The 20,270-nt window shown below is 35.7% G+C and overlaps 1 protein-coding gene across 2 annotated transcripts in view; it reads right to left on the reverse strand.

The window, feature by feature from the left end:
• The window catches only part of LOC116164862 (poly(rC)-binding protein 3), a 241,458-nt gene that overhangs the window by 61,987 nt on the left and 159,201 nt on the right, over nt 1-20,270 (reverse strand). The window lies entirely within an intron of this gene.

The following is a 20,270-nucleotide window of genomic DNA, read 5'->3' on the forward strand; positions in this document are numbered from 1 at the left end:
GTCTTTTTCTTTACCAATCCCGAACGGCTGTTGATCAAGATTTTCCATAATAGCATAATATCATTATGACCTAAGACTCTCTCTCTTAAAACGGATGTAATTTTATGCAAAAGACCTCGAGGGGCGACTGACGATTAGGGGTAATTAAAAAAAAACGCCTTGACAACCTCTCCGTAAAAATACCCATATTTCACTGACTCCAATCATTTAGTTAAATTCTATACATTAATAAAAACTAACATTTGTTTGGGAAGACATTCTTTACAGGTTTAAAAATTCTAATTTACCTATTTCTGCGAGAAAATCGAAAGGATTCCGTCACAAACCCACAGAAATGGAAGAATCCTGAAATTTAGGCTATCAAGGTTTTGACTTGAAACTACCCTTACTATTGAAACTTGAAGATCCAGATTTTAAAGTTAAAGGTTTCCATCTTACATTTAAAATTTGGACAAGCTGAATAAAATACAATATAGAGGGTGGGTCATTGTTGCGTGGGTGGAAGATTGTCCGTTTATTATCGCACATATTTAAAATTGATTGCCAGGGAACATTGAAGGAATCTTAAGGCTAGAACCTAAAAAGATTTTCAACGAAATTGCGATTGTTATACAGGGTGATTTACATTATCAAATTATTGCTTCGATTCCTTGATTAATTTTAGTGTGACTTTACTCTTTGAAAAAGCGCCGTATTGCGGCTAAAATACTCATTTTAGATATCATGTGTAAGTCGCACTAAAATTGATCAAGGATATGCAACAGAAGTTGTTAAAAAAATTCAACCTTGATATAAATCACCCTGTAACTACAATTTGGTTTATTATTAATATTTTTATGCTGTAGTCTTATGAGTCCTTCAACATGCCCCGACATGGAATTTTAAATATGTGCGTTAATAAACCCACAATCTTCTACTCACGCACTAATGACCCACCCGGTATTACAACATCACAAACTTTTAATAGCAAAACGGGGGTTGAAAGATTCATCCATTTATGTGAGGCGGCTACCATATCAAAAACTCTAAGGGTTTCCATGTCAAGGAAAGAAAAATAAACAAAAAAAGGCATGTAGGAAATAGGAGTAAAGGGTGGTGCAGGAAAATTCACTCAAAATAAAGTGAAAAGCCCCGTGAAAAGCATGCAGGAAAACTGAAGGCGGTGTAGGAGTCGGAAGGCCTCAAAAATGCGCCAAAAATATGTAAAGAGAAGGTTAAGAAAGTCAACAAAGGAGAATGCAGTAAAAGGAAGAATAAAAGGGAAAGTTCGAAGGAAGAAGAGCCGTTGCGGTGAAGAACGAAAAGAAGCAGTAGTGAAAGAAGGACGCGCGAATGAGGTCAGAGGAATGCACGAAAGAGGGAGGCCAAGGAAAGACGGTACGAAGAATGCTAAAAAAAAGATTCGAAACGAGGATTTATGAAACAATGTACTTGAATGAAGGTAGTATGGATGGAGCTTGATGTACACGTGAAAGAGATATGAAGCAATGGAACAAGGTGTAAAGAAAAAAGGTGAGACGAAGAGAGAGGGATATGAAGCTAGAGCGAAGGCGTTAAAGGAATTAACAAGGCAGACACCTTAAAAAATTGAAAGAGGTATTAATAAGAAGCAGAAGAGTAAATGTGAGAAAAATAGAGACGTCAAGAAGTGAAGAAAAAAAAGTGTAAGAAAGTCGGAAACAGCGTGAAATGGTTGTAAGGGAGTAATTGGAACACCAAGAATTCCTAAAGAAAACAAGCGTGAAGGAAATGGACATAAAAAAAGAGGCAACATTGAATCACATTTTACAGTTACCTCAATTGAAGCGGACATTGGTAAAGCAAATTGGTTTTCAGTGAGTACACAATTGCAATACATTTAAAATGAAAGATCTGCTTCATTATTTCAGCAAACTGTAGAGAATGTTACCGTAGAAAAGTGGAGGAACGCAATTTGGCTTGCCCAAAGCGAACAAAAATAGTATATTAAGATACAAGTGTATAATCAAGTCTTTAAAGCACGCGCAACGAGTTTAAGGGCACGACGCAAAGCGGAGTGCCTTTAACGTTGCAAGTGCTTTAAAGAACAATTATACACGTGTATCTTATAGTATTTTTTATTATACCTGCAGTATAATTTAAAAATAGGAAATACAATGAAGTCATATTGACGTTATACTAAAATATACATGTCTAATTAAGTGGGCTGGGTGTTCGAAATTTCACGATTGCCATGGAAATGTCACTTGACGTTTGCTTATAATCATCATCATCTTTGTAAATAAAACGATTTCCGTTGAAAAAGGTAATACATCGTCCATTAAATCGCTTGTAAAATCTAAACAAACGTTGGTAGGTGTAAAATCCAAATCCAGTAAAGCCTATTATAAAGAATATGAAAAGTTGTTTCCATGGACGAATAGGAAGTTACTTACGAATACAGTCTTAAATTAATCGATAATGCTGGCATATATGAAGGAAATGTCAAAGGTATTTAAATCTTCTATATTTTGGTGCATTCATTCAAAACTTTAAAGCAATGCTGCAATTAAAAAGTGGAACAGATTTGGAAGCATACCCTAAATTACGCGCATTTGTGAAAGCTTCAACCAAAGGATAGGTACAAAAGCCAAAGAAATGTTCTGCATTTACAGAAAGCGACCTAAGAGGATTTTTTATTTCATCCAGATGACAGTTCAAAAGTCATACTTGAAGTATCGTTACTTAGCAACTTTAAAGCACGTGTGTTTTAAAGGCCCTTTTTCGCACGCATTTGAGTGTTTAAAACGGAGATTGTGATTCAGGTATAATAAAAAAAAATGTTTCAAGTTGATATCTTAATGGGTATCATGGAGCCTTTGATAATCAATGTGGTAGATGACTCGTCTTCCACAGAATCAGAATTCTGATTGAAGGCCGTGTAACCTTGACATTGGGATCTTTTTTTATACTATACTACTGACAGAGCTGGGAGTAATTAGTATTTAAGTTCCTTGAAAGTGTACATACATACTTAAATGTAACTTAGTCACTTGTAACTAGTTCTTCTTTTAAATAACTTAAAAGTATCTTGGAACCTTTGATTATATAATCAAAGCTTGGAACTAGTTACTTTTACGAAGTAACTTGTAACTGTTACTTTAGAAGTAACTATAGTTACAAAAAGTAACTTGAGTTACATGGCACGTGACTAGTGAGTTGGGTGAGCTACAAAACCTTAAATCTAGCAATTTTAAATACATGGAAACGATTTAGAAAGTTGCAGTACATTCATATAAAGAAAATTTAATATTTAATATATAATATTTTCAATTATCTGAATATGATTGCACTGCTAAAGTGCAAAGCAGTGCAATAGTAGCAAGCGTTACTTGTTCAATGCTTAAACTTAAATGGATGAGTTTGTTCAAAGATACATGTGATAGTAACAGAGCAGCTGGGATAGTTACTTGTAAAATGGAACTAGTTACAAGTTACTAGTTACTTTATAGAAAGTATCTAAGTTACTTGTAAAAAGTTACTTTTCATATAAAAGTAACTAAGTTTCTATAGCCGTTTGTCTTTAATAACGCTAAATTTTCGAAATTTCTGTCTGAAAGGTTGTTTCTTCTTGGCGAATCGATAAATGTTGCAAACGAAAACATGCGTTCTACTGGCGCTGAAGATGGCAAAGGGGTATTAAATCACTCACTAGTCACGTGCCACGTAACTACGTTTTGTAACTCAAGTTAGGTACTTTTTGTAACTATAGTTACTTTCCTAACGTAACAGTTACAAGTTACTTTGTAAAAGTAACTAGTTACAAGTAACTAAGTTACATTTAAGTAACTTAGATACTTTCAAGGAACTTAAATACTAATTATTCCCAGCTCTCGATAGTAATAGGGTTCAAAAGTTATTATGTAAGGAAATTGAAATACTATATCAAGACAGTCTCAAGAGTGTAGATAATAATCGGGCCACTGCAACATCTACTGCATCTGCACCATGCCTATCATCCGAGTTTTTCGAATTTGACTGCTTGAATAAAGTAGGCAGTGCTTGCACAGTTTCTTCCGATGAGCAAAAAGGCCAAATAGAGCTTCAGGTCTTACAGTATTTACAAGATCCACATACAAACTTCAGAATGTTAAACAAATAGTTAAAAAAGTATTCCTGAAGTTTAATACCACTTTGCCATCTTCAGCGCCAGTACAACGCATGTTTTCGTTTGCAACATTTATCGATTCGCCTAGAAGAAACAACCTTTCAGACCGAAATTTCGAAAATTTAGTGTTATTAAAGACAAACGGCTATAGCGCTTGTTGCTCTCCAAGATAAATATTATTTTCTACTGGCATTTTTGCTATAGAAATATTCTGTTATTTTGTATTTTTGAGAATATAACGAAATTGTTATGTGTCCTTTTCAGTTATACAAAATGTAACTTGGAAGGGACTTAGAAGAAACTAAGTTACTTTTTAAAAGTAACTACATTTATTTAGAAACTTAGTTACTTTTATATTATGAAAAGTAACTTTTTACATGTAACTTAGATACTTTCTAAAAAGTAACTAGTAACTTGTTACTATAGTTCCATTTTACAAGTAACTATCCCAGCTCTGATACTACACATACATGTTCAAAATTTGCGTTACTGTAATGATATTATGTACTTGCTTTAAATGGTGTTTCACAGGTTATGTTTGGTGTAAATAATAAATTAATGAGTTTCTGTGGTGTGATAAATAACCAATGCTAAATACATGACCCTAACGAGTCTGAAAATTTATTACAACTTCTTGTGTTCATATGAACTTTTTTAAATTTCCCATTATTGATCGTTTTGTGGGTGTAAAACTGATTGACGTTTATATTGGACAAAATTTAATGGAAGTGGCTTCACTATTTCTGTTCGGCGAACAAACTATAGATTGATTTTGAGTTTAACAATATACTTTCGTGAATATCACGTTGAATTGTTATTATTTCTTAATCAGGAAATTACACCCAAACTAAATTAAGAAATTCAAAGAACTTTGAAAGTATTGAATTTGGTCATCCACTTTCCTTGTAAGCATTAAAGTTCATGTTGGAGTTTCCCACCACATGAATAACGTGTGCTTAAACGTTAAGATTATTACAGTAAATTAATGTTCTTTGTCATTGAGGAAGCCCTTCTAATTTCTAACTAACGTTTAATACCTTCAATTGTATGTTCACCATTATACTATGCTACGAGATATGTACCGAATGCAACTTGAGTTGATGCTTAATTAGTTTAATCAAGAAATTTCAATAGTTATAATGCTATTATAGCACTGTATACAAATGAATAATGTGAATTTTTACGAGACATAATATCTTTTGAAACTGCTCCACTCTTTTGAATTCTATTATATGCCGTTTGTACTCAATACAAAATGGACTGAATAGATTTCGCCGAGGGAGATATTCTATTTATGTAACTAACTTGATACAGTAGTTCAATGACAACCCTACATCCCCAGTTTGCATGTAATTGTCCCGTCTTCTGACTCAGTCAAACAAACCCACGGTATTTTTAGTATAATGCAAACTACATTGACATTTCGGATATCCTTCTGATAATAATACTACGCCTAATACTCAATCACGTATAAATTTAGAATTTCTTCTTTTCACCAAAGTAGCTAATCGACTGATTTTTTAAATTTCAATGAAATAAGTACAAATGAATTTTGTCTTCATCAATACGGGGAATAATGGTGAAGCTGTAAACTTCGTTGTAGTGTTTCCTCAGGAAGCGGCCAATAAAATTTTATCGAAAAAGTATTTAAGCATTAAAACTCACGTAAAGCTTATAAAACGTAGAACATTTTCGACTAAGAAAATAATGTCCAGTCAGCATGCACAAGAATGCTTTTGAATGCTGCAACAATGGATGTCACGAGTTTAAAGATATTGCTGCCACATTTTTAAAGACACTTAGGGGGAACGTGCATTATTCATGGGACAAGGATCGTGCTCGTGGATTGATCACAAGGGCTTCAAACGATAAACGTCCTTTGGAGACAGTAATTAAGAAAAGGAGATCTACCCGGCATCAGACATTCGTCGTTGTAGGAAAACTTTCCAATATCCTCGTAATTTCGTTCCCTTCATTTAATATCTAAAATGCACTTCCTGGCTATAAATTGCTTTTAATGATACTTTCGAGTTTCTTTGCAAATAATTAAAGATTAAAATGTTTCTTAATCCCGTACTTTCGAATTTTGTGATCGAACTTTAATGTGAGAAAATTGTCAATATGAAAATAAGAGCATTGTCTCGTTTCCGCGTAGAATAAGTTATGTACGCGCTTAAATAAAATGAACGTAAGTGAAACAACACCATAAAGGAACATTTCCATTTGTCTATTGAAAACTGTTTGGAAGTTTGTAACTGTAATTAATCTAAGTATTAAGTTAGAGCCGATTTAGGCTATCTAGAAATAGTTGACTTGTCATTCCCACATCCTTGACAGTTTCATTATAGTAAATATATAATAGCTATTTATGTTACAAGTACATAATCTATGACTTTATTGGACGAGTCGAATTTATTGGCAGAGCGCGCTTGCGCGCGAGGCCAATAAAAAAGACGAGATAATAAAGTCTGATTATGTACGAGTAACATACTTAGCTTTATGTTCGACTCGGAAAATGTAGTTCATGTATGTATTGAAAATTTGCTGAAACTTGGTATAGATTTCACTATTTAATAACCAGAAATAACATAGTGTGCCTTTTGTGTTGTCATAGATACGTGTTGTTTGGAAAAAAATCTGTTGATGTGTACCTAGTGTCAATTTCGTTGGGTATTAACTAATTCTCTGTACCTAATTATGAATCCCAAGATGAGTCCAGAAGAAATTGATGGGTCCAACAGTATACAACAATTAGCCTGCAATGCCAGAGAAATGCTTTTACCAAGCAAATCAAAAACTGTATACGAGGCGGCATACAGGGAATACAGAAGGTGGTACTGGGGGAAGAAAATCAATTGCACCACGGAAGACTGTATATTGGCGTACTTTAGTGAGTTGGTCTCCTATAAAAGTTCTCCTTTATGGAGTAAGTACTCGATGTTACGATCGACAATTAATTTAAATGAGGGAGTGGATATAAGCAAATTTCCCAGCCTAATTCCTTACCTCAAAAGAAAAGGAGATTCTGACAGAGATCTGACAATTCAAAAATTAGTGTTGCCAGCAAAATTTTGGGAGACACCACCGAAATATTGCATCAAAAAGGTACATCGGGAATTAACATTACCAACAACTGTGTTATTAACATTAATTGAGTACCTATCTATAATTATTGAAATGTATAATATAGATATGTGTTCTTTAAATTATAGCATTCTGTTCCGTGTACTTCTTCTTTAAAACAGATCGTAATTTTAAAATGCATTTTCCAAAGAAATTGACAGTGACAGGAGTCCAAATTACTTTATCATTATGGACTAGTCCAATAAAGTAGCAGATTATGGACGCTAAACAGTGTCATAACTCAGCGTATTATGATCGAGTCGAACATAAATCGATTTTACCTTATCTTATGAAAAGATTTTATCCAAAAGTGAATTACAAAAACTTTGGAGACTCTCGTCGAGGCATATTTCTCAAACAAGAACTCGAGAAAAGGAAAGAGAAAAACCACCACATTAGAAGGTTTAATATGATGGGCTAAATTTATTTGGAACCCTTTTTTCGACTTTTTTCCATGACAGAGGCAGAGCAGACTACGTTTCCTGCCGCTTTTCACTTTACCGACCGTATTTTTGACATTTACAATGACCCCTGTCATCACTGACATTAATCAAAAGTAATAAAAATTGAAATTTTGTATTAAAAGACGATTTGGGGTATTTAATACAAAACTCGTCAGTAAAATGTCATTACTTGACTCGGAAATTAAAGTACCTACTTAGGTACTTAAATATTTCCTCACCAATAATGTATCATTTTCCTGACTTTTATGTAAATAACAATTTCTGGGTTTAGTCACATTTTGCGGAATGAATTTGAACCCTGATTTGAACCCACATTAAGAGAGCGAATCTAAAACACTAACGGAGCTGTAATATTTATGGCGGAGCAGATACAGATTTAATAATGTTCAACCACTTAATGTAGCACAAGAACATTTTCATTTTAAGAGTCATACAATTATTATTATTTATTCTCCTTGGTAACCGCCTATAGTCATATTTTGCAAGACCTATCGCCACAAGAGCCCCCCGCGGAGGTAGACGAGAACGATCGTAGCGGCTTCTACGAGTCACATAGGATTGCACACTGTACAGTTGACCTTGTTGTTCTTGGATGGATTCGAAGCCGGTATGGAGGCTGGTGCAGTATCAACGTCGAGGAGATACGCAGGTTTAACGCGATCCATACTGAGGATCTTGGAGTCTCTACTGATGACAGTATAAGGGCCGGTATATGGCGGTTGAACTAATTGTTGCAAGATTTTGGCTTCGAGCCAAGATTTACCAGCATGGCACTATGGGAACGTTCAACCGTACCATCTTTCTGACCCAAAAATATTATCATCCGTTCCACCGTCCTCAATGTTTGTCTGTTGCTCTTTGCACTGAGGTTTTCACTCCGTATAAGATTTTCGGAGCGTTGATTATTCTGTCTTTCACTATGTTGTGCCTACTGAGTACGCTCCCAGATATTTTATCTTGTGCTTCATGGTTATCTCCCTCCCGGCTATTTCCAGGTATGGCTCGCCGGTTTGGACGACGTCCTCGAGGTCTTCTATCTTGTGCGCGGTTACGAGTAGGTCGTCTGCGTACGGCAATGGTGTCGGTGTCGCCTTGGGGAGAGCGGACATCCTTGTTTGATTCCTCTGGTACTCATTTTATTCTCGGTCTTCTTCCCACACCATTGAATACTAGTATACTCCCTTTAGGAATGCGTGTCTAATTCTATTGGTTACGAATTTGGGCAGTCCCAGCAGCGTCACAGAAGTGGCTATTGCTTCATGCTTCACTTGGTCGAAAGACTTCGCCAGGTCCATTGCTAGAAGTCATATTTTGGTTCCTATCCTCCAGTGTCTTTGATGTGCGGCCCTCTAGGTACTGTAGTATTCCGCACTGCGAGATTCTCCTGTAATCGTCTGTTCCTTGTGGTGACCTGACTTTTGGAATGGGGTCTGCACTGGCTGCTGCCATTCCTTGGGGGCAGAGTTCTTGGTCTTTACCTCCTGAATTAATTCATGGTGGTGCTTTATTAGCCATTCTGATGCGTATTGTAGCAGTTCGGCCTTAACCCTATCCTGCCTTGGCATTTTCCCCTTTTTCAGTCCGGGAGTGGCTAATAATCGTTCTCCTCCATTAGTTGGGCATATGCCTCTTCAGGAGCTTCTCCCATGCTGTCATTAGTACATATTTTTTGGTTCCTCTCTTGTTTCGCCCTTCTTTTTTTATGCGCTTATGCATTTGCGCATTCCTCTCATTGGGATAGGCTTGGCGATATTCTCTGCAAACTCGGCGATTCCTTGATCTCATCTTGTTCAAAGGCTTTTCTCCTCTTTGGCCTCTCTTAAAACTTTTTTTGCTTCAGATTTATGTGGGTTTGGCCCAAACTTCCTCAGTGCTCTGCTGTGATTGTCCATGGCTTGCTTCCTGTTCAGTGACATGGGCGGTTGATGTCCCCCAAGTCCCCCGCTGCTTCCTTGAGCGTTTCGGCGATCCTGTCCCAAGACTGTCTCTCTTCCCCCTTTTTGTTCCTGATCTCGTCCTGCTCCTTTCTATGCTCCCCCCTTTTCTTCTTCCCTGTCAGAAGTTTCAGGATCCCACCATTCAGTTCTCCCGCTTTTATCCCTACCCTACCTTCTTCTTCGCTTCTTCCCCTCTTCCCCCTTACCATTTTGTAGTCCGATCCTGCTTTCTTTGATTTGGTCCTTACTATGTACTCGTGCTCGTGCTTGAGCATTTTGTCTATCCTTTTTTCCTCCTCTGCCATTTTGTCCGAGGGGGTATGGCATCCTATAACAGTTAGTCTTGCTATGCTCGTCTTGATTTGGGCCATAGATGTACTCTCGCATCTTTCTTCAAATTTCTCAACCTCAAAGCCTCGGTGTTTCCCGATTGCGATTGCTGTACCTCTGCTGGTTCTCTCCCTTTTCCCTCTTCCTATCCACCAGTCGTAGTCCTTTGTCGCGGCTATCCCCCTTGTTAATTTGGTTTCCTGTAGTATTCCCTGTTTTCTTAATTCGTCACTTGTACGTTCCACGTGGCTACCCTCCTTCTGCATCCTGATTATTTCCACGTGGCGCTCCTTTCGGATACCACGCTCAGACTAGATTCGTTAGGGACGGCGGATCCTCTCGCTTCTTCGTATTCCCCCAGCACCCTTGTTCTCCGGAGTTCCTCCTCTTCTTCTACCTCCCCTATCATGTTTATTGCCCTCACCACGCTGCCGTAGTGGTTCCTAAAATTGTTACTCCCCAGTCTGTATAATATGCTATGTAGCAGTGACCTGAGGTGACCGTTATAGCTCGCTGCTCTTATGATATGTTTCCCCCTTCTTCTTCGTAAATCACTATCTGGCTGTTGTATGTGTTGGCCTCTGCCACCAGTGACACGTATCCTTGACAAGTGTGAAACACTACACGAAGGCACAAAAAACCACCCCGCCCCGACCCTAAACGAGCTATTAGGAACCTAAAGGTTCTCCTCGTATGTATACAAAGATGTCTCGTCAGCTGTGGGAACTTTAATAGTCTGATTTATGGATTAGGGTGCTTGTATCTCAACGATTGACAAGTTTATGTTACCCTTCGTAAGGGTCTAATTTGTTCCGCCGCCTTGAGGTAGGTATATTTGCAGGTGCGTATGAGCGCTACCTTTTGCAATTCCCCTGTTTGCCCCAACAACTCCCCGCGACTTGCGCCCCTCTGTTCTATCTTCCCCTTTAATTCAATTTAATTTTAGCCCTAATTCTAGGTATCCAGTGTCAATTCTAGCACTCATCTTAACGCCCTTGTTTTCCTTTTGGTTCGAGATTCCTACACTTTACATCCCCGCGCGTTATTTGTGTCTTGATAAAGGCAAATTCCGCAAGAGCTTCGAATATAAGTTTGTATTATGCCTGAACCCGCCTCGCGTTTCAAAGTTACGAGTTCTCACTAATAATCACGTCTGCAATCGTCGCCGGCCCGAAGTCGCCGCAGTGAAGAGGAACGTATTTCGAAATTCGAGCGCTAATTATTAGAGGAAATCTTTCCAAAGTTTTAAAAATAAACAGTTCCAGATGCGAGTTTAAGGTCCTCAGGTCTTCCTTCAGAAATTTTATTTCAGAATAACGACATAAACGAGGACATAAAATATGGCACCCCTTAACTGTCAATATTGAAAATTTTAGCTTGAAATTAACGTTTTATCATGGTTTTTGATTTAAATCATTAATTATACAGCTATCATTCTCCAAATTTTAAAACTAAGGATTTCGAGTTAAAATTTAAAGTTACTATAATGTCTTCCAAGTAAAATTCGGAAGTTTGAGACTTCGTTTCAGCTGGAAACATTTTGTTTTCAACAATTTTGGCTTTCATGAATTCCACCCGAAAATAATTTCTAGTTCTAAATTAAAACCTAAAGTTGCGAATGATTTCGAAACGTCAAGTTTTAAATCTCTACTACAAATTGTATCTAGAAAACTAGAAAAATTTGACTCTAAGTCCAATCTTCTAAGTTAGGATTGACTTCACAACCTAAAATTAATATTATGTGAAAACAAGCACGTAATTTGTAAGATAGATACATAACGTGTAATTTTACAACACTACCACCAATGGATTTTTCCCAGCAGACCTTAGAAACGTATCTCCTTTAATAATCATTTAAGGCCGATGTCCAGCTTCATAATTTAATCTGCCCTGAAGTTTACTCGTAGCTTTATACCTCAAAAGTAAATCTTTTACGAAGATCACGCGCCACAAAATCCACAATAATAAATCGGTAGCTGTTTGCTCATAATAAACAGGTACCTAAGATACCCTAATCTAATTTTGTGATACGGAAAATCCACAAACGTAGTTTATCTAGCTGCTACAGTCTCACAGAAGTTCTAAAGCAATTTGCTTAAGCCAATATTTACAAAGATCATTTTGTTGTACAAAATTAACGATTCTTTTTTTATGTAAAAGCTTCGACACGGTTAATTTTAAGTTGATTACGTGGGAGAACGGCGGCGGCGGCGGCACTACGCGTTAATGTAGTATTCGAGGTAACAATTTGGAATGTTATCTAGGAAAGGTAAATGAGAAAAGCTGCTGCTCGATAATGGGTATATAATTCAGTGGTATTATCTTCTGACCTTTCGCGTCATCGGGAATTAACTCCGCTCAACCCTTGTTAGCAGCAGCTATAGATGGACAACGGACAGTTCATTAAAATGACAAGCGCCGAAATCGGGCGACGTTTGTTTTTCCAACAATTTTGTCTAATAAAGCGTTACCAGTCCAAATTGCAGTTCCAATGTTCATCACACGATTCGTTGATTGCGAAAAATGTTAGGTATTTAGTTACCAATATACCCTTCATCGTTAAAAAAAGAACGTTCATGTTAAATCAGGATTCAATTAATATTACACGGAGAAAAATGGATTGTTAAAATCATATAGTAATAATTATATTGTAATCAGTACGAGAAGATATTATTAAATCAAACAAACCTTGACACACGCTGTACAATATGAATATGTCTAATCAAAATTATTCCAACTATAATAATGATATTGTATGAAATATGATCTTAGATATTTAAATATATCCAAGAGCAAAAAGATAATAAACATTAAAATATAGTTTATTAACGAAATGGGTTTATTATTTGTGTATAATACAGTTTAGTATATAACGCTTTTTAAATGAAAACCTTGCTGTTGAAAGATTGTTAGTTTAACAACCCATATAATAATGTGTTTGTAACATATGATGTAATTGTAAAGATGCTGAATTGAATCTGCAAGATAAGCATAAGCTTATTTTGAGAACAACCGTTGCAAAGTTGCATTAAATTATTAAAAGCTCTGTATTGTATATTGTATGCGGTTTTTGACTTTTTGTTCAGTCGACAGTCAGTTTCAGTGTGCGTATGTGTATGTGGCTCGCAATTTTGGTGAATTTTATAAATGAATTCTATACCACTATTATAATCATGAGTGATGTTCCAGAGATTTTGAAGGTTGGGCCAATACAATATGGCAGTATAAGTACAGGGTGTCCCATTAATAATGGTCACAGGCTATATCTATGGAACCGTTAATTGGACAGCTTCGGGAAAAAAATTTGTTAACAAAAGGGACCAAGAGAAATCGCTGGAAATTATTTTCAAGTTTCTAACTTCGCCGCTAGAGGGTGTATGATTCATGGTTAGGTAGAAAAATGACTTTTTTCCTAAAATATACCCAACAAACATGCATAAAAAATACATGCATAGTAATCTTGTATCAATTTTGCATCATTTTGATGGAGCACAAATTGCTCTAGCTCATAAATGAGGAGTGAGGGAAGGGGAACATCTCTTTAAGGAATTGATTGTAACTTCGGATTAGGTTAACAGGTTTTCACAAAATAGGTCTTGTTGGAAGGAGCTCTCTTCGCGGAATCAGATTTTATTAAATAGAGTCTTTTTAGTAAATGTGATGAGTGGTAGAGGGCGCGATGTGACATTAACATAAACTTTGCAGGTTTTTTTGGTAATTTCAAATGGAATGATATTATTATTATATGATATTATCAAATAAGGTGAAATAGTGAGAATATCAGTGAAAACCGGATTTTGATATCTTGTTTTCTAACCATAGATCTGGCGAAAATACGAATACATTCACAAATTTTAATTGCAATATTGATGCTCATTCAAGTTGGCTTTGAAACAAAAGAACACAGAACAAAAGAAAGTTTACCAGTCCTTTCATTAAACGTATTCGTGCGAATTATCACCACGATGGGTGCCCGGCACATTGCTTGGTAAGCGAGAGTCGAGGCGAGATTGTTTGAATTTGAGTTATCCTGGCAAATGGATAGAAAGAGGAAGTATTTTTTCCTGACCAGCTAGGTCACTTGACTTAACTTGCTTAGACTTAAATTTGTTTGAAAGGATAAAAGACGCACAGTCTTTCTAACAAGGCCAACTACAAGAAACGATATGGTGACGAGAATTAGAAATGTAATTCATAGTCATGGCTGAAGTTAAAGCAACTGTTCTCTCTACACAGCAGAGACTCGTCTTTGTGTCGAAAATAATGGCAGACATTGAACATTTACGTTATTTATAATTATTATTTCTTTTATTATTTACTTAATTCATATTTCTCTGATTTAAAGTTTGAATCATTTTTTTGTTGCTCATAATTAAAAAACTTAGATTGAGTGTTAATTTTGAACTGCCATCGCCTCATTCACTTTGACATAATTATCGGTTGCTATGTGTTCATTTGTTTCAAATCCAATTTGGATGAATATAAATATTGCAATTAAAATTTGTGAATGTTCGTATTTTCCCCATATCTCTGCTTAGAAAACAGATATCAAAATGCGGTTTTCACTGATATTCTCACTTTTTCATCTTATTTGATAATATAATATAATAATTATATCGTTCCATTTGAAATTTTAAAAAAAAACTTGCAAAGTTTATGTTAATGTCACATCGCGCCCTCTACCACTCATCACGTTTACTAAATAGACTATCTTCATGTAAAATCTGATTCCACGAAGAGAGCTCTTTCCAACAAGACCTATTTTGTGAAAATCTGTTAACCTAATCAGAAGTTACAATCAATTCCTTAAAGAGATGTTCCCCTTCCCCCACTCCTCATATTTTATGAGCTAGAGCAATTTGCGCTCCATCAAAATGATGCAAAATTGATACAAGATTACTATGCATATACATGCATTATGCATGTTTGTTGGGTATATTTTAGGAAAAAAGTCATTTGTCTACTTAACCATGAATCGTACACCCTCTAGCGGCGAAGTTGAAAATAGTTTCCAGCGATTTCTCTTGGCCCCTTTTGTTAACAAAATTTTTTCCCCGAAGCTGTGCAATTAACGGTTCCATAGATATGGCCTGTGACCATTATTAATGGGACACCCTGTACAACAAAACTGTATTATATTGATTATTATACCTTATTGTTGCAAATATATCATGATTTTTGAACTTATAATTTTATATATTCGAAACCAATATGTGTGTATCCTGATTTTTGGTAAAAAAGGAAGGTTATACACTGCCTTTTTTTGAGCCCCGAAAAAAAAATTGTCTCAGATCGACCCGGAAAAAAAATTTTCTTATAGAATGTGGCCTGCAGAATCCATAATTTCAAACAGTTCCAAGATTGGGCTACTAGTTCAAAAGTTACAGCCCTTTGAATTTTCTTTCGAAATTGGTTTCTAGTCTATAACTTTTGATTGAGAAGTCTAACCGAAAGAGTACGAATTGTTTTGGATTCTACGCACCAAAATTTATAAGAAAAAGTGTTTTCCCGAGAAATTTTGGTGCAGTCAATTTTTGGTAAAAAGGAAGGTTATACACTGCCTTTTTTTGAGCCCCGAAAAAAAAAATTCTCAGATCGCCCGGAAAAAAAATTTTCTTATAGAATGTGGCCTGTAGAATTCATAATTTCAAACAGTTCTAAGAGTGGGCTACTAGTTCAATAGTTACAGCCCTTTGAATTTTCTTTCGAAATTGGTTTCTAGTCTATAACTTTTGATTGAGAAGTCCAATCGAAAAAGTACGAATTGTTTTGGATTCTACGCACCAAAATTAATATGAAATAGTGTTTTCCCGAGAAATTTTGGTGTAGTCGATTTTTGGCAAAAAAGGAAGTGTTATACACTGCCTTTTTTCGAGGCCCGAAAAAAAAAATTGTCTCAGATCGACCTAGAAAAAAAATTTTCTTATAGAATGTGGCCTGTAGAATCCATAATTTCAATCAGTTCCAAGATTGGGCTACTAGAGCTTGTCAGAATTGTACTGGATAAGTCAAAAAATACTCAAGACAATATTTTTTAAATGAGAACAGCCTCTATATGCTCGCGTATTTTGAAAAAAAGGTTACACAGAATTTCGTGTTACTTTAATGTAAAATAATTCGTAATATACAGGGTGGCAATTTGAAAACTTACCACCCCCCATGCCTTAGTAAATAAACGAGATATTTAAAAAAATCAAAATCCGTTTCGGTAATTCAGAGGGGGAATCACAATGACATACTACTTTTACTCCCTTATTCCTTTCCAAGCACTTCCTGACCATATCCTCCATATAGATATTAAATAAAATTGGTTATAGACAACATACCTATCTCCTTTTCCTTCAGTTCCATCTCCTGCTTCGTATACAAGTTGCTGATGAACCTTCTTTCTTTCTAATCCATACTCTTGTCTCGTATTTCCCGTATTTCACACAATCTAATGACTTTTCCAGATGTAGGTATGAACTGTCCTTCTTCGCTCCATTTCTCTTTCGATTGCACCCCTGGTCACCAAAGCCTTTCGAAATCCAAATTGATCTTGATCTTTCTAAAAAAAGTAGTCGAGTCACACATTGCATACATCCTTCTTCCTCTGAATCCTCTTCTAAACCCTCGCCCTTTTAGTTTATCTTCTTAATTCATTATTCAAACATATAATTTGACACAACTTGCCTTCCGCTCTGGGTTATAGCCCAGTTATCCCATTTATAACCCGGGGCCTGGTTATTAGATCCTATTCCTTTACTCTTTGTGCGATTTTGATCCTATTCACAGCTCTCCCAACAAAAGAACATGGTTACTATAAATAACGGGCGATCAAAAATGAATTGCTGTCGAGTCGCCTTTGGAAGTTCAAGTTAAATACGATTTCCCATGGAAACAAAAGTTCCAAAGGTAACTCGACAGCAACCCATTTTTGATCGCACAGTATATCCACCGGCAATCCACACGCATTTTTTAACCCATTTTTATATCTCTCTTCAGTCATGATGAAATACTAGCTTTCCAGTTCCCCACCATTATTTTTCAAGAACCTCTCTCTTCTTTCTCCATTAGACATTCTATTTTCTTGTAAACTTTTTCTATTTCACCGTCTTCACCACAAGCTGGCATGTAAATTTGTACAAAAAATAAAGTTTTTGGAGTAGTACTTGCTCCATACCATTCGCTACTTCTTCATTGACCAAAATGCCCACTCCATCCTTCTCTTTAATATATACGCTGTAGTTCCGTCTTCTTGTCTCTTGTCCACTTCCCTCCCCCCTTAGTTCGCTTACTCCAGTAATATTTCAATCTATTTCCATTTTCAAGCTTTCTAAAGTTTCTGCCCCTATTAAGAATCTAACGTTCTATGTGCCTTGTAGGGTTCCCCGAATACTGCCTCCCCCGGAATGAATGGGAAACCGTTTTAACTACAGAATATGTAGCATTCGAGGAATCTATACCAAATAAAAATGTACTCGTCTGTCTCCCTCTTCCAGGGAAATACCACTATGGTTTCAAATGGGATAGTTATTCCTCTAAACCATTATGTATGAAGACTCACTTTCTGTGTATGGAACAGTGCGGGTGATATGAAAATTTCCAAAATTGTATAACATGTAGAAAGTGGGGCCCAAGAGGGGTAGGTAAACATGCAAATGGTATTTAACGTTTGTGGCGGGTTCCTTGAAAAGCGCGGTTGCAGTCACGAAAAACTTAATGCCGGCGAATTAATTTGCGTTCAATGCGTATAAAACATGCGTTTATTGTTCATCATCCGTAAATAAATAAAATAAATAAAAAATAAATAAATAAAATAAAATAATCCGTCTTATAATTTGAATTTTTCGGACAGAAAACAAAATTTGAACAACACTCTAATTACTGGGAAAGATTGTTTCACTTGTTTTTCCCTAATCCCTGATTATCGTTATATCTAAGCTTGAAACATTTATCTACAATTCTGCGCGTATAAAATACAACGGATTGAAATAATTATGCGCCGTCATAATAATAATTTGTCTCTTGAATCGCTGAAAAGAGCCGAGATAAAATCATAAATAATGCACGACGTGTAATGTGAGGGTTTTAGAGTGTGTCGAGGGAGGTTTCGTAAGCCAAGCAGAAGCCTCCAATGAACGGCACAGCTGTCACCGATGTCAGAGAAAACCGTAAATGTCGGAGTGAAGTAACTTAAAAAGTCTCTAGTCCTATAATCGATGTACTTTACGTCAAAATAAATAGATGCCTAAGGCGTAACGAAGTTTGCGACAAATTATGAATATTAAGGAATCATGCCAGTCATTTGATCAGACAAAGGGCCTGTGTCGCGACTTGAGAACTTTTTTAATGACCGAATGCAATCCCTTTTCTTAAATGAAAAGTTCGCTATTGTTTTTATTTTTTATTTTTTTATTTGTTTTTGAATTCAGCGATTTCTTTTTATATTATGTTTCGTGTATTACTTTGAATATGGTTTTATGGAGTATTTGGTTCTGTGATTGATGTTGGAAAGCCTCGCTTTTTATGTTAGGTACGTTTTTTTTTATTAATAAAATGCATACTTCTGAAAAGCGTAAAAATGGAAAATAACAGCGGATCTTGTTAGTAAATCTCCTGTTTCTGTTGACAAAAATGAAATTTTGAGGAAAAACTTGAAACTGTTATACCTACATTATTATTCTGGTCTACAAGATATCGTATAGATAATTTCTTTGTGACTTAGTGAAGCGATATTATAACGGCAACTGAAATTGGAGGCGTCTTGTTTCGTTACAAGTATTTTTAATATCAGGAAACATATCTTTTTCATAATATCAGACTTTATTTTAACAAAATAAGTTTCTGTTTTCATCTATACTGCTAGTGAAACCATCATTGAGGCGGATATGTTACTTTTTTAAACAAAAAATAAATTCAGTTCCTTCAAGCATAACAGCCTTACCTTCCAACAAGATGGCGCACCATCCCATACTTCCAGTTATTTCAAGTACCATAACGTATGTAAGTATTTGCAAGAACAATTAATTAGACAGAGGCGTCGAAGACTGCAAGCTGTAGTAAAAGACCGTTAAAGATACATCCGTAAGGTTGTTTTAATTATAGTTGAATTAAAATATAAATATAATAAAAATTATATATAAAATCTTTCAGAATGTTGTAACAGGCTAGTTGTTTTACAAGGGCCGAAGACTTCATTTCCAGAAGTAAAATTTAATCTCTACGTCACTGGCAAAAATTCCAATATGACAATTAATTTTTAAATGAGCCACGAATCGCTCAGTAATAAAACAGTTTCCAAGGCAAAATTCCTAATGAAAACAAAATAACCAAAATCCATTGCTTGGATTGGATTCTTATAAATAAACACCATAGAAAATCTATTTCTGCAAATACGTCTCACAGGTCGGTTTCTTTAGGAATATGAAAATTAATTTAAACCAAATTTTTTTATAAAAATTCCTAAAGATAACCGGCCACTACATTTATGCACATAAAAAAATTTAAAACAACTCACAATAATTGACGTGGGTAATAATTTCTTCTGGTAAAGAATTGATCTTATCTCTCTTTCGAAAGGTACATGGAAATATGGAAATAGATCGCTCCGGTAGAGTACAGCTGAACTTCCTGCACCGCCCCGGGATGAATGCCAAGCAAAAATGTCCATACGAATTGCGAGTACAAACAAGCCAGCTTCAATTTTGCGAAAGTAATGCTCAAGATCGTGATTACTTATGCACAGAAATAAAATGTCAATATTTCGCTCTATTGGTATTAAATGTGCCCAATTAATTAAGCTTACTGTTGTGAGTAAATGCATCAATTAATTGTCTTCAAATTCCTTGTCCAATGCTGTTGTACACAAAACATTATTTATTGCACAAAGTAGTGGCTAAATGTGTCACCTACATTTTGAAAATTTGCTTTTCACCGGTCGTTACTGTTAGCGATGCGAATCAAAAATCTCTGTTTATCATAGTGAGTTTTTAAATTCGGTTTATGAACCCCGTTTGTAATTGAAGAGCACGTCTCCAATTGGAAAATGTTCCCTCGCATAGAATTTATCATTTGTAAATAAACAAAGCCTTTGCTATAAATCAGACTAACTTCCAATTTTAACGTAAAAATTAAGACTTCAAGTTGCAGGTAACTCGCAATTTCTCATCAGTGTAGTTTCTTAACGATCAGATTAACAAAAAAAAAGCAGCGACGTTCTTGTCAAAATAAAACCTAACGGCGAGATTCATTTTCTTTTAAATTAAATTTTATTTAGGATTGCGCCAACCTGTAACGGGAATTGCGGTT

Source organism: Photinus pyralis, unplaced genomic scaffold (assembly GCF_008802855.1).
Source record: "Photinus pyralis isolate 1611_PpyrPB1 unplaced genomic scaffold, Ppyr1.3 Ppyr1.4_LG2, whole genome shotgun sequence".
Classification (NCBI taxonomy): domain Eukaryota; kingdom Metazoa; phylum Arthropoda; class Insecta; order Coleoptera; family Lampyridae; genus Photinus; species Photinus pyralis.